This window comes from Etheostoma cragini, chromosome 18 (genome assembly GCF_013103735.1).
Source record: "Etheostoma cragini isolate CJK2018 chromosome 18, CSU_Ecrag_1.0, whole genome shotgun sequence".
Lineage (NCBI taxonomy): Eukaryota > Metazoa > Chordata > Actinopteri > Perciformes > Percidae > Etheostoma > Etheostoma cragini.
Genome location: NC_048424.1, coordinates 5,391,402 through 5,403,837, shown reverse-complemented (window position 1 = coordinate 5,403,837; position 12,436 = coordinate 5,391,402). Strand labels below are relative to the sequence as shown.

At 39.8% G+C, this 12,436-nt stretch overlaps 1 long non-coding RNA gene across 1 annotated transcript in view; it reads right to left on the bottom strand.

The window, feature by feature from the left end:
• Nucleotides 1-8,552: 8,552 nt before the first annotated feature.
• The window catches only part of LOC117961505, a 15,179-nt gene continuing 11,295 nt past the window's right edge, over nucleotides 8,553-12,436 (bottom strand). Inside the window, exon 3 of the long non-coding RNA XR_004660419.1 lies at nucleotides 8,553-8,563. This is a non-coding gene — a long non-coding RNA (uncharacterized LOC117961505). The remainder of the gene's footprint in view (nucleotides 8,564-12,436) is intronic.

Genomic DNA, 12,436 nt, shown 5'->3' with positions numbered 1-12,436 from the left:
TCGCAGGACCTGAAATCACGCAAAACTTCCTGACGCTGTGTCAGGTGACTTGCCGGCCAAAAGTTACAAGAGTGCTTTTCGAGACGACCACCGTTCAACTCAAAAAAGTCATATAACCATTCCAATGACTTCCAAACTGTTCAGTTAAGGTAAATTAAGCTAAACAAATGCATAGTTCCCCTTTAAGCCCGAGAAAGTCTGTTAAGGGTGGATGGGTCAAACAAACACAGGACTTTCGCCCAGGAGACTGGAGTTTGTGTCCCGTTTAAAAATGAAAGGAAACGGCGAGTCATTTTAACTTTACTTGGCAATCAAAACTACGGCACATTCTCCGTCACGTGCGTAATTGTGTCATGTACATAATTACGTCAAGTACATATGTATGAAAGTAAAGTAATGTAGTAATTTTGACTCAAACCAGGATGTCTTTCTAAACTTAACTAAGCAAGTCTAAACTTAACTAGGCAAGTCTGAATTTAACTAAGCTAAAAAAGTTTATTTTCTAAACCTAACCAAGTATTCTTTGTGCCTAAACATGACCAAACTGCTACTGTTTTGCAATGTTAAAACAACAACTGTTAAGTTTAAGTATGAGGATGGTAAAAACACCCCTGTGAGTCATATTTCGTGCCACCGCTAGGGGTCCTTATTTATGAAACACTCCTATTGGTTGTATTAGAGAGGGTATTTTACCATTCAGTAACGACTAACCAAGTGTAGATTTGGAATTGGTGAGTCATTCATGTCTCAGCCAGCATGTCAACGAGTTGTAATTATGCTTGCTTTTGATTAATAGGACCTTATTTTGAAGCTTGTGTGGTTTAGGAAAATAATTAGCATAGTAGTTTTTCCGTGTCAACTTTGATCATGTAAAAATGTCTATTGGATGAAGGATGAGCAGTTCATAAGTATTTCCATCAATTGTTTATGTTTATGAATTTGGCTTAGCAGAGCTCACATGAGGCTTTTTTTTTTTTTTTTGCCAAGTTTAGTCGACCTCAGAGAAGAGCCGAATGATTATTCTCGTCTGTGAGGTAGAAACAAAACGAAGGGCTTCCCATGTGAAAGTTGTTCCCTTGCGGACCGGCAAGAGCCCTCGTCCTAATTAGCGGGAATGAGTAACGGCTGGAAAAGCTGAGCTCAGGCGGACAAGAAGGCAGGCATGGTGACATGGCGCAGCAGCAGATGAGGCAGCCATAATGCCGTGCTGCAACACTGACCTGCCAGCTAGCACTCCCTGCAGCTACTGATCAAAAACAGCAAGGCTCAGGGGCCGACACAGGACAGGAAGGTGATACTACACCCAAAGGGGCTGAAAGAACCTGGAAAACCTTGCTTGGGAACAATATGAGTTTGTTGTGTAGTCACCAGCAGCTTCTGTGAGAATAAAACATCAGATAGGTTCAGTGTAGGGTCAAGTGTACCACGGGGATCTTCCAGCAAACCCTCCAGCAGTCTGGAGATGATGTAAGAGCCACACAGCAACACAAAGACTCATTTGTGCCACTGTGCCACACGGTACCTCACAGTGCCCTCCATGTGCACCAGGCTCTCTGTGAGATTATGTTTCAGGGAAAATACCTTGCAGTGCAGAAATGGTTTCAATATGTGTCTTCAGGGTCAGAGAGTTTTTTTGGACAGATTTCAAAAACAGGAAATGGGGGTACATTTGGTTGCAACCAACAGAGATCAGGGACACAGTGTTGGGACACTGCACCTCTGACGAAAGACAAACCTGTGCCTGCGCAGGGCCAGCTTCTTCTTGAGCCAACACTGGGCTAATATCACAGTTGCTAGGCCAATATAATATTTTATGGCAGCTCTACACTGAATCAGAATCCAGAGACCAGCATCTGCCTCCCCTGTTACAGATGGAGCTGCCTTGATGATGTATGCCCATACAGTACAGTAACTCCACCTGTCACTGGAGTATTACTTTTACAAACCAGATGAGATGTACCAGACCTGGTGACAAAAACAACCAACATGCCAGTAAACTCAGCCCATCTTCTTTTGAAGAGGTTAACAGGTGCTGACCCTAAATGAACAACTCACCTCTCAGGTTGTCTGATCAGTGTGTGTGAATGTGTGTGTGTGTGTGTGTTTGTGTTTGTGTGTCTGTGTGTGTGTACTGATGGCAAGAAGGAGAAGAAGAAGAAGAAGAAGAAGAAGAAGAAGAAGAAGAAGAGACAGCAGGTCTGAGAGCAATTGGATAATGAACATTGATTGTCGGAAGGATAGACGGGGTCATGTGATGCATAGATTGTGAAGCCCTTTGAGACAAATCAATCTTGACCTGGTCTTGGGAATGAGTTGCTTTGGAGTCAGTTAGATCCCTTAAAACTGAAATAGTCAATATGTTTACATTAGCAATGGAAGAAAATAATAAAAACACAGAGTCCTACCTTTCCATACTGGTCATCATGTGACCGACCGAAAATTGAAAACATCTTACAAATTGTCCCTATTTTATTGCTTTTCCATTCATTTTCAGGTATGTCTGTGTGTTAATTTTGTGATTGTAATGCGTCACGAACATTCTTTTGTGGATTGGTAAAGGGCAATGGATTTGACGTTGGAAGCGGACAGTGATTTGTTTTTCCAAAACACATGCAGGACGTCCAGGAAATGTCTGGCTGCAGCTGCAGCAACAACATGCCGTAGCTTGTGTCCTTCCTGCCCTGCAGGAGCCTGTGCAGGGCCCCGACTGCTTTCAAACCTCCAAAGACCAGACTAGTAAGTGCTGTGATGTTTAACGTGAACGGTTGTCATTTCTCGTTTCAAAAACACAGCTTTATAAAAGTAAGTGGTGCTGGCTATGAGTGCGAGCTGTCTTTAGACATTCTGTCTAAATGTGCCACTTGTGTAACATGTACTTTATGTCTGTGACAACCGACCCCCAGGGCAGTGAGACAACCCTCCCCAAACGACCTATTGACTACTTGTTAAGCTAGCTACCACATTGCTTTAGCTTGCTAACTTGAAGTTGAATCAAATCAAAGCTATAAACTTCCACTTTTTAAAACGTTTTTAAAGTTTTAAATGACTTTTAACCTACAAGCTTTTAAAACACAAACAAGACCATCATAAATAAATACTAAGACATATAAAAAGTACAATATACTTCCTTACCTTAATGTTGATGTGTGTGTTCCACAAATTGACCGGTGCAAAATGGGCCGGTTGGCAGGACAACTGGTTAATACAGGGATGCACAGAATCCAGTATTTGGCTCCGGATTCAGCTGAATTTGGGCGTTTTGACGGGGTTCGTTTTTTGTCGAACTTTGGGATTTTTTCCCACTGAACCGAGCTCTGCGCTTGCACTACGTGCACAGGTCGATGTGATGGAAGGTGTTTACGTCGGTGGACTGTTCAATGCAGTAGGCTGTGAGAAACTGAAAATGAATTCCTGAGCATAAGAAGTGTTGTTTGGCACTACTTTCAGTCTAAAGAAGGCAATTCAAGTCGAGCTACATGTTCAAGTTGCAATGCTGATTTGCCGCTGTTGTGTGAAACATCTGAAAGAATATGTGTTGTGCATGAAGAAATCTACAGACAGCGGCCAAAACGCAGCAACTTCAGGTAAGGAAGGACAATCAAAAGCTAAAAACTTGTGTTAACCAGACATGTTTTCTTCCTTAACGTGTTTAATGTGTAAATGGACTGAAGATGGGAGTAGGATTTAGTATTTGGTTATGGACTCGGCAGAATCTTAACAAATGGATTCGGTATTCGGCCAAACAAACATCTGGATACGGTGCATCCCTAGTTTAATATCAAATAAATTGTCACAATGCCCTGTAGTTTAGCTGTAATGAGCAGTGTGACAACCACCCATGTGACAACCAACCCCGGCCTTCCCTACTTCATGATTCATCACATCACCAGATGACTGAGACAGCCTCCCTTTGAGATCCACACAGGTAACCAGGGACCTTTTGGGAGAAATTTGACCTCAGCAGTCAGCCTGGGGGAATCATCCACAAGAGCCCTTTCATCTCTGAGGGTTACTAGGCAGCAAGCAGCTGTTATTAGGCAGCTCGAAGAGTACCCCAGGCTAGCATTCATCAGCTGCTGATTAGCGACATGCACCCTATGGACTGTGAGGTGTAATGATGAGCAGTCGTCTCCTCGCCGACACCGACGAGACTTAATCAGTGACCTTTGACATTTGAAAGACAGCGTTGTCCCAGCCTTTTATCACCCCTGATGCAGGCTTAATGGGATCTTGTATCTAGTGCAAGTGTGCAATGTTTTAAAGAAGTAATGATGAAAATATCTCTTTTCTATTTTTTGTTCTGTATGACATTTTTCCCTTACTTTTATTTCATTCAATTCTTTACGTTACAACATTTTTAAGATTTCAATTTTTTTTCAAAGTTTGTTTGAACGATTTTTGGGGGGTTTTAGTAAGCATACAGTTAAATGGAGGCGCAGCTAGACGCTTTGGCGACAGAAACATCTTAAAATCAAGGTATTTATGTTTATACGTTTCCCTGAAACATTGCACTTGCAATATCTTTCACTTGTCACAACAGACCTTTATGTTCTATATATCTAGTGTATATATCTTTTTCCCCAGTAGGCTAGTCCTTACATTCCAGCACAATAAAAGCTTGGACATACTGTATATTATGTCAGGATTTCTTGAAGAAGTGCAGAGGAGCCGCCTAAGGCCATTACAAATGTTTCAGTCTGTCTTTGTCAATTAGCTCCTTACTTTGAGGGACGTGGAACAGAGGTTATAAGGGGCATTCATGGACATATGCAGCCAGAGAGAGAGGTATCTTGGGCAAAAGGGGACACGTAAGTTGCAAAGCTGCAAACCAGTGAAACCACATATGTTACTCCGGAGCCACCATTCATTCCTAATCAAACCCTGTTGCTTGAGTCAAGGCGCTACTCCTGGGACATTGACATGGGCTCCTGCTCTCTTTGGAAGCCATTTTTACAGTTTTAAAAATGAAAATTGAGACTTTTTATGGATCACTGTCTCACTGTAAAAAAGTGTTGTAAACAAATACTGTAAAACCCTAGTTGACATGATTTGTGACTTGGAACTCCAGTGGTATATTGTCAATGCTCATGTTTCTCTAGTTGAAGACTGGAGACACATTTCCAATAAACTCTCCGCTCTTCTTTCTACATCAACAAATCATGAGCCCTGTTGTCTAATGGTTAAACACGGTGTCAGGAAAAGTCTTGGTGTGCTGTGCAACCACCCTATTGTTATGGGCCACATCAAGCCAGGGGGCAAGATCTGTAAACGGTGGGGAAAGGCGCTGACTGAGACCACGGCTGGTTTTGGGTGGTGCACTGCTACATTTATGCTTCTATTTTGGAAAGCTTGGCTGTGCCCAGATGGGAACTTCACTAGCAAGGAAAAGGTAACCAATGTAAGGATGAAATGAAGTGTAGAAATGCAAAGAAGGAATATTACTGTAAAGAAACACACAGCTGCCTTTTGTTAGCTGTGGACTTCAGTTTGTATAGTTATCAGGACCACCTGAAAAATAACACACGCAGATAACTGACATGGGGTCCGGTCCAGAAAGCAGGTTTAGTGAAAATTCAGTTTCCCATCTCAGAATAACTCAACTGAGAGTTCAGGGTTAGACTAGACAGAGTTTTTAAACCTCCTTCCTGAAACGGGCCCCTGAGCAATGTCTCATGAATGAGGCCCAGAAGTGAGAATCAATGATGAAATTGTATCCTCATTAACTTTAAGAGTTTAGATCGGTTTCACTTGCTAACTTGTGACTGTATTATCATACTAGCAAACTAGTGACTAGCAAAAAATAAAAGTTGTAAGTAACCTCAGGCGGCATATTAAAAGAGAGAAAATGTCACGTGTCATACACACATATACCAGCGGTGGTTAATGTGAGTCACATCCTAGGTTCACATTTTCATGTATAAACTGCATCATGACCAAGCGCTAAGTTTTGGGAATGGCCTATAAACAATCAGGTGTTTATGTGGAAACATTGTGAATGTTTTCTTTTTGCCGACTGCGTTCACACATGTGGTTATGAAGTCAGTTCCACGCTGGGTGTGTGGGTCGTGTGGGGAGGCCACGGCGTGGCAGCATCCAATTAACTGTTCAGACTCCAGCTGACCAAAATGATGGGTCCAAAATTTAAATGTTCATGGAATCACAACAAACTTGAAATTTAAGCACAAAACAAAGCTAATAATGTTGAATTACTTGGATTTCCTCACATATATGAATTGCATTAAATAGCTTTGTGGGTGGTTCACAGTCTCGACATTAATTTAATTACTGGTATCCATTATTCTAAATGTTTGTATGAATCCAAACTTTGGCTTACCTCCACAGACAAACTCACATTGTAAAGGGATGTAGGCCTATGTGATGTTTTTTGTACTTAAAAAAACTGCAGAAACATTTCTGCATCACCTTCTTTGGTAAGAAGAGGTTTTCCCTTGCTCTCTCTCTCTCTGTTGTATAGGATTGCACTCCTGGTCAAGTGCAAATTGATTTGCTGTTGAAAGTTCATTTAAACTCCAGCCAGCCAGCAAACGGGAATTCATTTTCTCTGTCAGATTGTTGGAGGAGCTAGGTGAAGACAGCGTCTGCTCAGCATCACTCGCCTGTCACTGAAACCTGCTTCTAAAACGTACTGAATGCACTTGGAAAGAAATAAGATGGTGGCTTGCTAAGGTAGGGTTTAGGTCACTCCATCCACACATCTACAGTGTGTGTGTGTGTGTGTGTGGGTGTGTGTGGGTGTTTGTGTGTGTAACATGCTACAGGAGATTAGAAAAATGTGACTTTCTGGGCAAATAGCCTATAGCATCATATTATGGTTGTTTTCCGAAAACTACATTTTATTTCTATTGGAACTCCTATATTGGAATTTGTTTTTTTGGACTACATAGGTCTTCCACACTTCATGATATTTTAGTTTCCCTTCTTTATAGGACATGTATTAAGTAAGCTGGCTACTTCAGGTGACTGACTCCAGTCTGCTCCTAAAGGAATGTATTTAACTGTGTTTAACCAGTTTCCATTGCAAATGTAGGCATGCCTGTCTAACTACCTAATTTACAGTAGTAACCTCGCATCTTCTAGTAGCATGCAGCTGAATCAGGGGTCTCTCAGCTTCAGGATGATAAACTTCCAAGGGACTGGGGAATGGAAAAAAAGTACCCTCATGGTGACATTCTCAACTCACGGCTCTGCAGATGGATTCATACTCTCAACATATTGGGCTATTTGGCCTAAATAAAGACTAAATAAAATGAAATAAAAACTACAATTGCCATGTTTTCTATAACATATTACTCAATGGACAAAGTACTTGTACAACTTGTATCTCTCTAACTTTAAGAGCTGTCTGTGTTGTGTTGTTCCTGAGCTCCTGAGGTAAACATGGTGCATTGTGGTGTGGCAATTGGACATCGACTATGATAACGCCCCAATTTGGATCCACCATCCAATAGATTTGAAATCCTGTTCAACCAATTATCCAATTAGAATTGGGCACCTGTTCTAGGTTGACTATATGTGTGGCCCTTCCACTTTGACACAGATGACGATCACCGAAGTGTTTTGCACTAGTGCTGCAAATCAATGCGTCTGCTCCAGTCCCTTATTATCCCTTGGAAGAGTTACAGGTTCAAGTCAGAGCTTTCCTGTCCTGTGGACTAAAGGATTTAACTTCTCCATGCTGAGACGCAGGGACCACTGATTCACTTCCACAAGCTAAGTTATTGCTGCTTGTGCTAGCAGGTGTTGTTGTGACTCCATGTTTAAGCTGGGTTTAATTGGGTGTAAAGGTGCTCTAAGTGATGTTGGGTGACTGCACTTGTTGTTGACGTTCAAGTATTTTCCAATAAAACGAGGCTGACTCGCCCCTCCCTCCTCCTCATCACCTCCCTTCCGTGCTTCCGTGCACTACCCACCCCAAATCCTTCTCGTTGGTTATTGGCTGGAACGCTGTTATGTTTGGTGGTGCAGGTTGGCACTGTTTGTTTTTGTTGCCGTTTGTAGACCCTGGGTTGTCTACAGAGACAGTGTGTTCAGGGGACAGGCAGCTTGCAGATAATGAGAAGATGTTTACTGTAATTGACAAAAAATGTAGCCTAAAAAACGTGTGACATCGCTTTAGAGCACCTGTAGGATAATGCTGCCAAACCTGCTAGCTGCTGTCTGGATTAGTTTGTTGGAACGTTTTTGCTTATTTCCACTCATGTGCATTATTTGGGTTTGTTTTGAATTTGAATATATTTTGTGCAGTGTCTGAGGCTATTGGTTGTTGCTGTTGTTTTGGAGGGTTTGCTGTTTCCTCATTTAATGTTGTAATTCATGTTGGCTTTGGGGATGTCTTGCACACAGCTCATTCACCTACAGGCAATCCTTTCCCTTTTAATGTTGGTATTTTCACTTTAGACTTTAAGCTAGCATTAGAGAAATAAAGTCCTATAGGCCTAAATGAGTGGCGACCAGCTTTGCTATGCTTCCTGTGACGATGACATCCAAGCTGCTGTTTCACCGTTTACAGTGTAGCACACTTATTTAAACTCATATTCATGCACTGAGGATGATCTGCTGCCAATTAACACTTAGCACGTTATTTCATTGAATGCCTTTTGTATGTTTAATGCTTTTAAGAACTATATGCTCAATTGCTGACAAATTTAAATCTACTACTGCATAAATCATGTATCAGTTTAATGGATGGTGAGCGCTAGTTGGAGGCCCTTTGTTGGGGAATGCCAAAATCTGCCTTTGTGTTTTGTTTTACAGCATCTGTTCTGTGCATAATATTTGTAAGAAACATATTTTTTGCCTGGAAATGATTTGTCTGTTTTCTTTAGATTCATATGAATTCTAGTTACACATAGGGTGTCTATATTGGTGTTGATTTTAAATATGCATTAGATAAATCATTCATCCTGTTTTGTTTTGTCGCTGCTTATAGATAGCCTTTATTATTTAGACTCATGGTCCATAAAATACAAATATAGACAACAGTTTTTTTATTTTAGTGAGGTTGAAGATGCAAAAGACAAAATTGTAAAGCTCATCTTGATTTGTGTAATGCAGCTTTCATGGCCTGCCAGCAGTGGCCAGAGGCCCAGTGTGCTCTGCAGATTGTTCTCATTCTCCCATTTGTACCGGTTATGCTTTACGAGAAGCTATTATCTGTTTGAGAAAAACACTTCTGTGCCAAATGCAAAGATCATAAAAAATTTTTTTTTTACACAATCATGTCGATGTTAAGCCAAGGTTACCTCCCCTTACTTTCTGGCTTTTGCTGCTTGTGAAGGCTGTTAAGATTAAGAGGATATGAGGAAACACATTTGCTTAAAATCACATCATTCCCATTTACTGGATGATGTCCCAACAAAGTGGCCACACAAAACTCAAAATGTAGCTGAACACAATGTGATCGCCTGTGCAGTTTCAAGCTAGTCCGTGTCTTTATGTTGACATTGATGCTTTAATTGTGTGTGTGTGTGTGTCTGTGTGTGCCTGTCTGAGTTCCTACAGCAATGGGATCCACATCCCTACCCCAACCCCTGGCCTCTAATCCAGACTCTTGTAATCTGGCCAGCTGTGGCTTGGCTCATGGGACGACAGGCAGCCCTGCGCTTCTACTCATTCACTCACGTTCCCTCAGCCACATTCAAACCCCACAGTGACCCATATGGATGGCAAGCCCTGTTATTCACCCCTCCTCACAGTAACTCTGCATACCATCAAAGTGTTGGTTATGATGTTTAATCATAGGCAACAAAGCCCTCGTTTGGCTCAGGCGGGTTTAGAATCAACTGAGAATTAACAATATCCCATATTTATATTTCAGACATTCACATCCCATATGTTTTTAAAGAAGTTAACTTAAAGGGAATCTTTGATATGTAAATATATATATATATATATATGTATGTATGTATGTGTGTGTGTGTGTGTGTGTGTGTGTGTATATATATATGTGTGTGTGTGTGTGTGTGTATATATATGTGTGTGTGTGCGTGTGTGTATATATATATATGTGTGTATATATATATGTGTGTGTATATATATATGTGTGTGTGTATGTATATATATATATATATATATGTGTATGTATGTGTATGTATATATTTGTGTATGTGTATAAGTGTCTATTTATATATATGTGTGTATATATGTGTATATATATATATATATGTATATGTGTATATGTATATGTATATGTGTATATATATATGTATATGTGTATATATATATGTATATATGTATGTGTATATGTGTGTGTGTGTGTGTGTGTGTGTATATATGTATATATGTGTGTATATATATGTATGTGTATATGTGTATATGTGTGTGTGTATGTATGTATGTATGTAAACATTGAGTTAGAGTTGGAGAAAGGATATTGACGCCAAATGTAGGGCTCATGCTCAATACATTGTCCTCATTAGTCCCTAAGGCACAAAAAGTCTTCCTTTAACCTATATAACCTGTTGTGTCAAGCTCTGTTGATGGGCAGCATGAACACAACTTCATAATTCTTCTGATGAGAATAAAACTATACTGATTACTTAATTATTTAATGATTTTGTTTACACAATGTCAGGTAATAGTGAACGATTTCCATTCTCACTTCCCATAATTAATGTGACTTATACAAACTGCATGTGTTATACTGCCATCGGTCTTAACATCAAACATAGTCAGTTTAATTTCCTACTGTATATGACAAGTTCTTTTACAAATTGTATTGAATAATGATTAATTGTTCAATCATTTATTTTTTAAATCTTCTTGGCTAAAAAATCTTGCAGCTAAGGAAATGTACCTGCAATATCCCTGACTGTTTTGGTACATTTGGTACTTTTTGTACCAAACCAAATATCGGAATGTAAAATTATAAATCAAATATCCACTATTTGTTCAAGTGTTGTTGATCATGGGTCCAATCAGTTGCTTGTATAATATAGTAGAAGTTATAATATGCTCTTTTTGAGCCATTGGGAAGTCCTGACTGTGTCTTTGGGTTTTGTCAATTTTGGCCCTTATCCCAATTTTCATAAAACATTTAGCTGTAATTGTGCATAAGTGCTTGTGTCAACAGCTCGGTCAATCACTCTTGGTGGTGTTAAAGTGTCAAAGTGAACGCAAATCAACAACAGTAGTGGGAGAACAGTGTTTCAGTGGGTGGCACTAATCTCATAATTCAATCTGTATTTAAACTGCACGCAAAGACATAAAAAGGCATTATGTTTGTCTGACTGTGGTTGGGAACAATTGTGAAGATTACCCAAAAACCTGAATACATTCTATTCTATTCTATTATACGTGTGAATGCACTGTTTTTGACCTTTTTATGAGGTGATGTTGGAATTGTTTTCAACATGATACCAGTATCCATCTGCTTTCACTATGTATTTGGCATGTCCCTTTCAGATTTAAATGGATCCCTTGCTGTTTGTGTTTGTGTGGTCTTTAATGAAGACAGTTAGTCTGTGCCACTGGCAGCCATGACACCATCACAAATTACTGAGAGCCTTTTTGAAACAGTTGGGTTAAAATTGTGACCCAAATGGTTGTGTGCTCCGTGGTATGCTCCCCCGTCTGAGGCACAGCAGGAACGGGAGCAGCCTATTATTTTATGGAGACATCGCAGGATATAGGCTGGTTGGTTTATGTAGTCCTAAATAGCTCAGTCAATAATAGTCATAGTCAATAAATAGAAGTGGGGATTGGATGACAACAACATCCACGTCTGGTGTAGCTCAGAAACTTTGTGGGAAAAACCTTAAAAAAGTGCAACGGTTGGCTTGAAGTCAAATGAGAAAGCTGATGTGTTAATCTGTTTTTTTTCTTCCATTTGATGTATATATTTTTTGAAAATCCAAAAATAAATGTATTTTAACTGCATTGTGTTTAAAGCTTTGGTTTTTGCCAAATGCATCTTGGAAGTTGTAGTTTAATTTTGTTTTCATACAGGCTTGTATTTCTGACTTTTTTTGTGTTAATTATCAAAGAAACGTTTTTTTCTTTTTAGAAGATTTTCTTTTCCTTTTCAGTTATCAGTGTATAGAGAAACCGAAAACAAGGTGAGAAAGAGAATCCGAATCACATGTGATTCACAAAGATCACAAGGCCTGAATTGAACACTGGATGTTGCAGTTATGTATATTTTGTGTTCATGATTCAACCGGAGTTTGATTCTCATTCAAGCCTTGAAAACGCTCCAACTGTCACTCACCCAACAATTTCTTTGGTATATTAATTTTTCCTGCGCTTGTGGTTTATTGGTCAATGCTTTCTCTCATCTATAGATATTTTTAATTTTTATAAACACTGAACATTGTTACTGGCGTATTTTCTTTAATACACTTTAGCTACAAATATGAGAAACTATTCTATATTCTTGCTGCTGCCTAGTTAGTGTCAGTTCAGTGCACCTGCAGGG